This window comes from Chroicocephalus ridibundus, chromosome 1 (assembly GCF_963924245.1).
Source record: "Chroicocephalus ridibundus chromosome 1, bChrRid1.1, whole genome shotgun sequence".
Lineage (NCBI taxonomy): Eukaryota > Metazoa > Chordata > Aves > Charadriiformes > Laridae > Chroicocephalus > Chroicocephalus ridibundus.
This window is the reverse complement of record NC_086284.1, coordinates 95,602,101-95,610,738: the sequence shown is the minus strand read 5'-3', so window position 1 is coordinate 95,610,738 and position 8,638 is coordinate 95,602,101.

Here is an 8,638-nt window from a genome sequence, read left to right as displayed (position 1 = left end):
TCCTCCTTCACCATCACAGCTTGCAGCAGGTTGCCGCAGACCTGGTAGCCAAAGCTCCTCAGCGGATTTCCAGGTGGGCTGCTGGCCAGATGGGTGCATGGGCAGAAAGGAAAATCAGGTAGACCTTACTGCTTGGCCTGGTAAAGAGGATGATGATGACCTTATCTGGTCATCGGAGGATTTTTGACTCCACATGAATCTTTTTCTTTGACAGACCAGTTTCAGGGAAATCGTGCTTCCCAGCCTGACCTGCATGCATGCGTCATGTCTGCTCTACCATGTAACTGGAAAGGAGATTTGGGGCAGGAAGGACTGCCAAAAAGTACCAAGTAAACATACCTCCCAAAATGGCGGGAGGTAAATTTACTCGCTGATGTCTTTCAGCCCCAATAATCTCAACTGGTCCAGTAATCTCAATTGGTCTGAATAAGACTGCAAATGTTCTCCAGCAGAAGCGTTACCTTTTAGCTGATGGCATCCCTTTAAGTGCTAAGACACTGTTGTGGTGAGTTTTTGCTGTAGCCAAACGGGACTAGATTGAAATCATTAGCCCCATTTCACCTGTCACTTACTTAAGCTTGATTGGAACCCACATTTGTAAAGCTGAAAGGCTTTTCTAGTCCGTCGTTATTGTGCCTCCCATGGCCAGCCCACCTCTGAGAATTTCACCTTCTTATGTTGTGAGAAGAAATAATGATGGGCAATGAAAATAAATGTTTGTTTTGTTTTAATGTGTTTAACTCAACACTTTTTCTGTTATTAAGGCTTGACTAAAACAAGACTGCTTGGAAAGGAGACACATCTGCTCAGAGTAGAGACTTTCATAACTCATTCAGAGTTATTGGTCTTACCCGTAATATTAGTGATAAAAATTGATTATCCATTCCCACTTGCTTCACGATCCATAGATATCTTTTTTTTCATTCATATTATAAGTTGTTTTATACAGAGTGAGACAGCGTTACTTAAATAGCCAAGGATGAGCATAATACATCTTACTTGCTAAAAGCCCACACCAGCAGAAAGCAGGATTTTTTCATGTTAGCCCCGTCCTGTAGGTAGAAATAATCTGGACTTGGCAACTGCCATGGATCCTTTCAACTTTGAAGATCAAACACCCCTCGGTTACCGTGTGTGTACTGCCCATTGCTGCGTTTTTATCCCCAAGTGCAAAGTTTTATGGGAATCGATACGGCCCCATCATTTGATGAACAGTTATGCCGAGCTACAGAGGGGAAAGTCATTTTGGGACTGTCTCACCAGCACCTCATTGAAGGCAGGAGAGAGGGGGAAGGACTGAATATTGCAAGGATAGAGAGAAATATTAAAGGGAGGGACACAACTGAAAGCTTCTGCAAAACTTTCTGAGTGAAAGCTCCGTTTTGGAAGTCACACTTCAGCAATAGGGGCTCACCTGCTCCCAAGGAAGAGGACCACATGTAAGACATCTCCAAGGGGGTCAAGGGGGTCACGTCATGACCATTAGCATCCAGAGCCTTATACTCAACACTTTCTTGTAGCTGTAGGGGAGAGCAGCAGCGCTCTTGCCATCATCTCGCTGACTTCCCAACCATTAAAAGGACAGAGCAGTTTGGATATTGTCTTCAGATGAAACTGTAAAAGTTGCATTCTCCAACTTAAATTGATTCTTTGAGTCCAGCAGTTAGATATGGTGTGGGAACAGAGGTTATTCCTAAACTGGGATAAACCATAGTATTGCAGTTGTTTGACATGACCATAACCTTAAATCCCTTACATAAAATAGAAAGGTAACTTATTTGCCTGCCCAGAGATCAGTGTTTTCTTTGACTTAGACCCGGAAGATTTTGGTTATTTGATCCAAAACTGGATCCTGGGGATTCCACCTTTTCCTCTGTAACTCCTTTCAACATTAACAGAGGAGGAAGAGGAGAACAGACTCCTGATAAAAATGCCTTGCAGCTTAACTGCATTTGGCAGCTTCCCTCACATAGTAAACCAGCCAATGCATAGACTGACATAAAATTGAAAGGAGAGGTGTTTCCCCGTGGGACTATTAAATGTAAATCTCTTTTTGCTCAATACGGAGATAAGACAAGGTTTTCCACCCAGTTGCTGGGTAAATCTCTTTGGGGGCGAGGGCTGCTTGTCTTGCACGGGATCTAGAGCTCCTGAGGGCAACTGCAGAGCAAACAACTGATGCCAGCAACAGCAATAAGAAAAATAGCCACCCATGCATCTATACTGGCCTTTATGGTCTTCTCACCTACGGTACTTAAGAGCCGCATCCGATCTTTAAGGCGCGATCTCTGCAGTCGCCGGTTACCCCCGTGGGTCGAAGGCGGGAGAGAGGTCGGGCGAAAGGGCAGGGGGTGCACGGCCCCCGCTCCGCGGGATGCCCACGGGTGGGATGTACCCGCAGCGACCTGCTTTTGGAGGGCGATGGGGGAGGGGGGGTGGCCGGCGGCAGCAGCCCGGGCTGAGCTGCCAAAACTGACGCTGTTTTGCCATCTAGTGCCGCGGGTCCAGATTGCAAGAGCCCATCGCCACCCTCCCGGCTCGCTCCCATCCACGGCCAGGCAATCAAAGACACCAACCCAGTTTTATGGCCCAGCTAGAATTACTGGAACTTCAGCTGTTTTGTTTTTTTTTTTTTTAACATTAATTTACATCAATATTTTATGTGCCGTAATGGCTCAAAGAGGCGGTATTTTGTGTTGTCGATAGCAATGGGAAGGGGATAAATCGCCGGTGGCCGCACGAGCTATCTGTGAAACCCTCCCCTCGCCGATTAGCTACCGCCTAAAAGTAGATATTTAGTGTCATTCGTACCTCCTGATTTAGGGCTGAAACTGTGACGGAGCTGAAGCCATTAGCCGAGCGCCGCTGCCGCCGCTCAGAGTGTTTGGCAAATGAGGCTCCTTCGGGTTGTGAGGGACATGATTTACACGGGGAGGCTTGGGAGCAGAGCCAGGTGAATTGCTTTCGGTGACAGTGAGTAATGAATCTGATCAATTTTGCGGGCCCTCCCCCTCCTCTGGTAATCGTCCATGAGTAGGTCACGATTTTCTCACGTGTATTCATTCTTCTAAATTATTTGGTGAATAATTTCAGCGAACGTAGGGCATCCTTAAAGGATGTGCGAGGGGTTTATTGGGGGAGCCCTGGAGTCAAAGGGATTTTAACTGGCTGACTGGAAGCACAGAAACACTGCACTAAGCCTTTCAGTCACGACACACAGGGGTTACTCCTCTGTGTGAATTTATGATTTACTTTATGAAATCATTCCCCCCCGTTCATTTAGAGTGTGCTGTATCTACAAACTTTGTGGCTGTGACATTTTTAAGAGTATAACTAAGTACAAAAAAATGCCTGCGATGCAGTCCAACCTAATTTCCTATAAAATACAAATTAATATTTGCTAAACCTTTTAGTTTTAGGTTTAATTTCAGCAAATTCTAGTCACCTCCGAAATGGAGAGGGCAGAGATAAGTGAGTTTGGCTGCCCCACAATCAGTTCCCAGCATGTAGAACTAAAAAGTCTCATGCTTCATGAACTGAAGTTAACGGGGCGGGGGAGGGGGGAGGGAGAGATTTGGGCTTTGAATACCATTCCTTTAGAGAAAAAAAAAAGTCTTTGTTGGTAACCGATTTCCACAGGAGCTTTAGAAATAATTTCTGGTTTCATTATGTAAAGCTTCTTTCTGCGGTTGAATCCACACGTATGTCTTCACAGGCACAAGAACTTGTCATAGGGGAAAGTCAGCACTTGCTTGGGTAAAGGACGAGAAGATAAACCACGTGCCAAGCACGTTAAAAAGCGGATGGTGACAGGGCAAAGCAAAAAGAAACTGAGCTGAGCTGGGGACTGAGAGGTAGTCAGGAGGAGTGAAGACAATGATAATAAACTAATGAGCTGTATTCAGAACACCTCTGCCGCTGCACAGGAAAACAGGGCAACTGCCGAGCCACCATGAGGAAAACTTGGCAGCTTTCAATTAAAGCCATACCACACCCTGTAGGTTTGGTGAGCTATGAATAATACCAAGGTTTAATTTTACATGCTAGCACAGGCTATATTGTCATCTACAATTCAAATCTTTACTTAGGAGGTTATTGGGTTTGCTATCAAGAGAGAATAACAAAGAAGTGTTTGAAGACAAAATCCAGTGAGACCTGGTTTTCTACAGATTCGTGGCTTAAGGCTGAGCACCTAAGAGGACTTTGTACTGCGTAACAGCAGTTACGCTCACACTGTACCCTTTCCCTCAGCTGGGAACATTAATAGGGTCTTTTCCATTGACCTTCCTGCTTTTTTATGCAATCCACAGGAAATTTCTAGCTTGGACATCTTTGGCCCTCTGTCACATTTGGTTAAATTGGCCAGTGAGTTTAAAAACTGCTGAGGTTACCGGGACTGAAATCAACCAATGGATTGAATTAGTCTTTGCTTCCTTAGCAAACTCAAAGTTAATCAACACAGAGTTGAGGGATGAAGACTTCACTCTTCAAAATGGGATTGAATCACAGCAGAAAGGATGACCTTTTTGAAGCCAGGTGAGCATTTTCATCATTATCAACAATAATGACTAATAAAGTAATAACAATAACAGCCGACCTTTTACGTAATAGCTTGCAAGTGCTTTTCAAGCTTCTTTTTTCCACTTTTAGAGTAATTTTCTCAAAATGCATTACATTTTTGCAGCGCTGCTGAAGTCAAGTCCCTCCTTGAATAGGACAAAGGCAGCCACATGGGTTGCAACATGCTGCACGTCAGTGGAGGGAGAGGAAATTTTAGACAAAGACATTCAAATAGATTCCTGCTTCAACATAAAATGTCAGGGTTTTTTTCATATTAAAGCAAAGAAGCCAGGACTTCAGCAGTAGCTGCCTTATTCAGTCTTTTCTTGGCTAGACTAGGCAAACTGGGAGCATTCTTGTAGACAAGACACCCCAAAGCCAGTCTCCCGTCAATACAAGGAGCCGAGTTTGGATCGGAGTTGTCGTGTGAATGCATAAGCCCAGCCGAGCTGGTTTTATGAGATGTGCAGTGAGCTGCGATCACACAGATCCTAAAAGACACAGAGCATGCACCAGGTAGTGCCTCAGACCCAAACTTGTAAATGCTCTTTTTCCAAGGACTTGAGTGCCAAAGATGTGTAGGCACTCAAGTCCTTGCACATGAGCACTTGAGTGTCCTTGGACACTCTTCAAAGGCAGAGAAGCGTCCATCAAAAAACCTTTGAAAGTAGTGCTGCTGAGCGGCAATTCAGTTTAACTTTTCTGGCAGGATGGGTTGTATTTGTTTGTATTCTTACAGAAATGTTAGCTGTGGAGCCTCTGCATGTACGAGGATGCACATACGAAGAGACAGAGAGAAAAAATTACCGAATACTTTATATTTTGCTCCTTACAGATTCTAAAGTTGGTGGTGGTTATGTGTTGAGAGGAGGTTGAGCTCTCATTACTCACCTGCCCTCAGCATACAGACGTGAGTGCTTCCTCTGCAGTTCAGCGAACACACAGAAAGGGTACAGTAACGCTTAATAATTAGTTTCCCTTTACAGTATTTCATTAAGATACTATTATTATTGTTGTTGTTATTGTTACTATTATTCTCCCAGTGAGCGTGCACAGAGAATGACTAAATAATTTGGACAGACACAGCATGATTGGGAAAGAAAAGGGTTTTCTAAGCACTTCATTTTCCCCCATCCCGTTCCCTCCAGCAAGAAGAATAAAATCCTGTGGTTTTCACGCAGAACCTTGTGCAGGAGACAGGCAGCAAATAATTAAGCATTCCTTTCCTACAGCCCAGCTTAGGCCTTGTCTGCAAACACGCAGATAATGCCGCAGCAGAAATGAGGCGTTGGCGGCAGCGTTAGCTTACCGACGTGCCAGCAAGTGTGGAAGGGCTCTGCACGTAGTCACCGTTTGCTCACCTGCCTGTTCTGTGTCAGAGGGTCGATGCCCAGCACAGCTAAAGCCTGATGGATGGGCATAAACACTAAAATGTAGTGGGCTTGTACAGGGGTCAACGCCTGGATGAACCCTACAAGCACTAAAGGAAGAAAGTGGTAGCTTTCCTTGGGTTCCTGGGAAAGCAAGTCAATGCCATAACCCACGTCCGTCTCCCTGAGTTAAGACACCAGGACAGCTAGGAGATGCTGGAGCAACCTCAGATACAGCAAGCCCGCACCAGCTACTGGTGTTACGCCAGCTGCGATGTGCTGAGCATGAAGCCGATGGAGCAATGCGCATGGCTTCCTGACTAGCCAGCTCTCCATCCAAATATTCCCCTCTGATAAAGGAAACTTAGATGGCTTCTTCAAAGCTCCTTAGAGCTGCAGAAGCTCAGTTATTTTTTTGCAAGGACATGGGATAAAATAATGGATGCAGCTGGAGGTGGAATTGAGATGAAAGAAGGGTAAACTAGACTGAGGTTTCCTTCTGTACTGTATTGATGCAAGCAGCACAGATAGCTACACTGAGGTGTAGTACTTCAGAGAGAGAAAGACAGATAAGGAAAAGGCTGAAACACTTTTTGGAAGGGCTGAAACACTTTTCCATGTCAGTAACGCCGTGTCAGGAATGCCCTCCCATTTGTTTTTTTTTTTCTACCCAAAATAACAATACGTGAAGTTGTATGAAGAATGCTTGATAGGAAATACTAATCGTGTGTAAAGCTACTTCTGGAAGTTCTACATGTGAGCTTTTCAAAGCAACTTACAGGGGTGAGGGGTCAATTTTCATTGAATTTCAATGGGATTTGTGCATCTGTTGTTTCACAGTCTTGAGTAAAATTCTAAAACCGTTGGTTTTCACAGCAGCAATGCTTAACTGCTTTCTCCATAGTGTAGTAAAAAACATCAAAGTCCGTTAACTACAAATCAATATAATGGACAAAAATTACCATTTGAAAATTGCAGGCTACTATATTCATTTAAAGAAAACATTCTTAATCTTGCTAATCCCTATTCAAATAAATCCAGCAACTACTTTAAGAGACATATAATGATCTAATGTGCTCAGCCAGCTCTGTGTCTCCTTAAGAAACTCAAAGGGAGAAAACAAAACAAAACCAAACCAAACCAAACAAAACTCCAGCTAATTGCCAGATGGGGATAGGGCACAACATAGTAAATTAAAGTAAGATGGGAGACAGATGGAGGCCCTTTCAGAAGTCAGATTTTGGTAGTTAGAAAGGACGGTGATAGTCAGGCTGTAATAAAATCCCAGCTACAGTCACCCAGAGCAGATTGAACCTAAAAAAGCCGTGGGTATCCAGGAGTCACAGCCTTACATTAAAAACCCGTAAATAGTTAAGTCCACAGCTCTCCTATGCTTGAGATAGGAGTTCTTTACTTGGGAGCATTACTAGGGTACTTGGGCATGAACATTGCTCATGGCATCAGGATGCCACAAGGAGTAGCAGGGATTTAACACGGCTGATCGGAGCCCCTCAGTCAGCCGCCTTGGGGTGAAGAGCCCCCACTGGACTGCCTTTCAGGGTAGACACAGAGATCCTTCTCCCTGTCCTTCCCTGGACTTCAGGCTGTTTCCTCTCCATTTCAGCATCAGTGTGTGGAGTCGTTGCAAAGCACTTTCCCACACTCCCCCTTGTCTGCTTTCCTTCTCAGCATCGTGGGAAATACCGTGTCCACACTTTCCATGGATACTCCCTAAATGACTGAATGTTCATGTTGGGAATATGTAGGGGGATTGGTTACTCCATCCTTTACTTTGAGGGTTTGTTGCTGGTTACAGTATTTCCTCTTTGGCTGCGTTTCTTTCCCTGCTCTCCTCTTTTTGCTGGAGATACAGCACATTAGGCTTTACAGTGTTCATATGGGAGGCTTCTGCTTTCTCCAGATCATTTGTCTGTATCTTACCAAGCTGAACACACTGACGCTTAACCGGGTGGCACGCTGGCTGCTATTTTGAATTTACATCATTCTTCTTTCAAACTTTCAACCTACTTCCAAAGGCCCTCACGGTTACCTGCCAGGTTGCTACTCCCTACCTTTCCCTTTTCTGTGGCAATACAGTAGTTTAGGAGCAATCTCTACCAGGAGGCTACAGAGCGAGGGGATGACCATCAAAAAACTGCACAGTGACCTACATGACCCAGCATGTCTTTCCAAACTGTGTCCCCTGTCCTTGTGGTGCCACCTGTGAAGTTCACTACAGGCTACAGCCTGTATTTCTGGGGTGAAACACCACCTCTCTTTTCTTTAGCTCTCCCTGTAGGCATCTTACTCTCTTTCAATAACCTTTTTTTCGGTTTAGCAGCTTTCCAAAAGCAGAGACACTTGATCGTCATCTCAGCTTCACCAAGCATGTTAAGCCTGTGCTGCACATCAACAAATGTCATGCTGTTTGATGGATTATAGTTTAAGAGTAAAAATATGGCCATCCTAATGAAATAGACACTTGTGAAGGTGGGAACCAGAGACGATGGAACATTTTGCAGTCATTGCCATCGCTTGGCAAAGTCCTATCATTTATTTACAGCTGCATTTTGGCCTCTAGCATGAGCCTGAATGTAGCTTTTGAAGGGGAAGGAGGAGGAAATACTGGATGGCGATGCTGGTAAGTGCTTCAGATCCTTGCACTCACCCTTTCTCTATGTCCACTGCTCTAGCTGTCATACTTATTC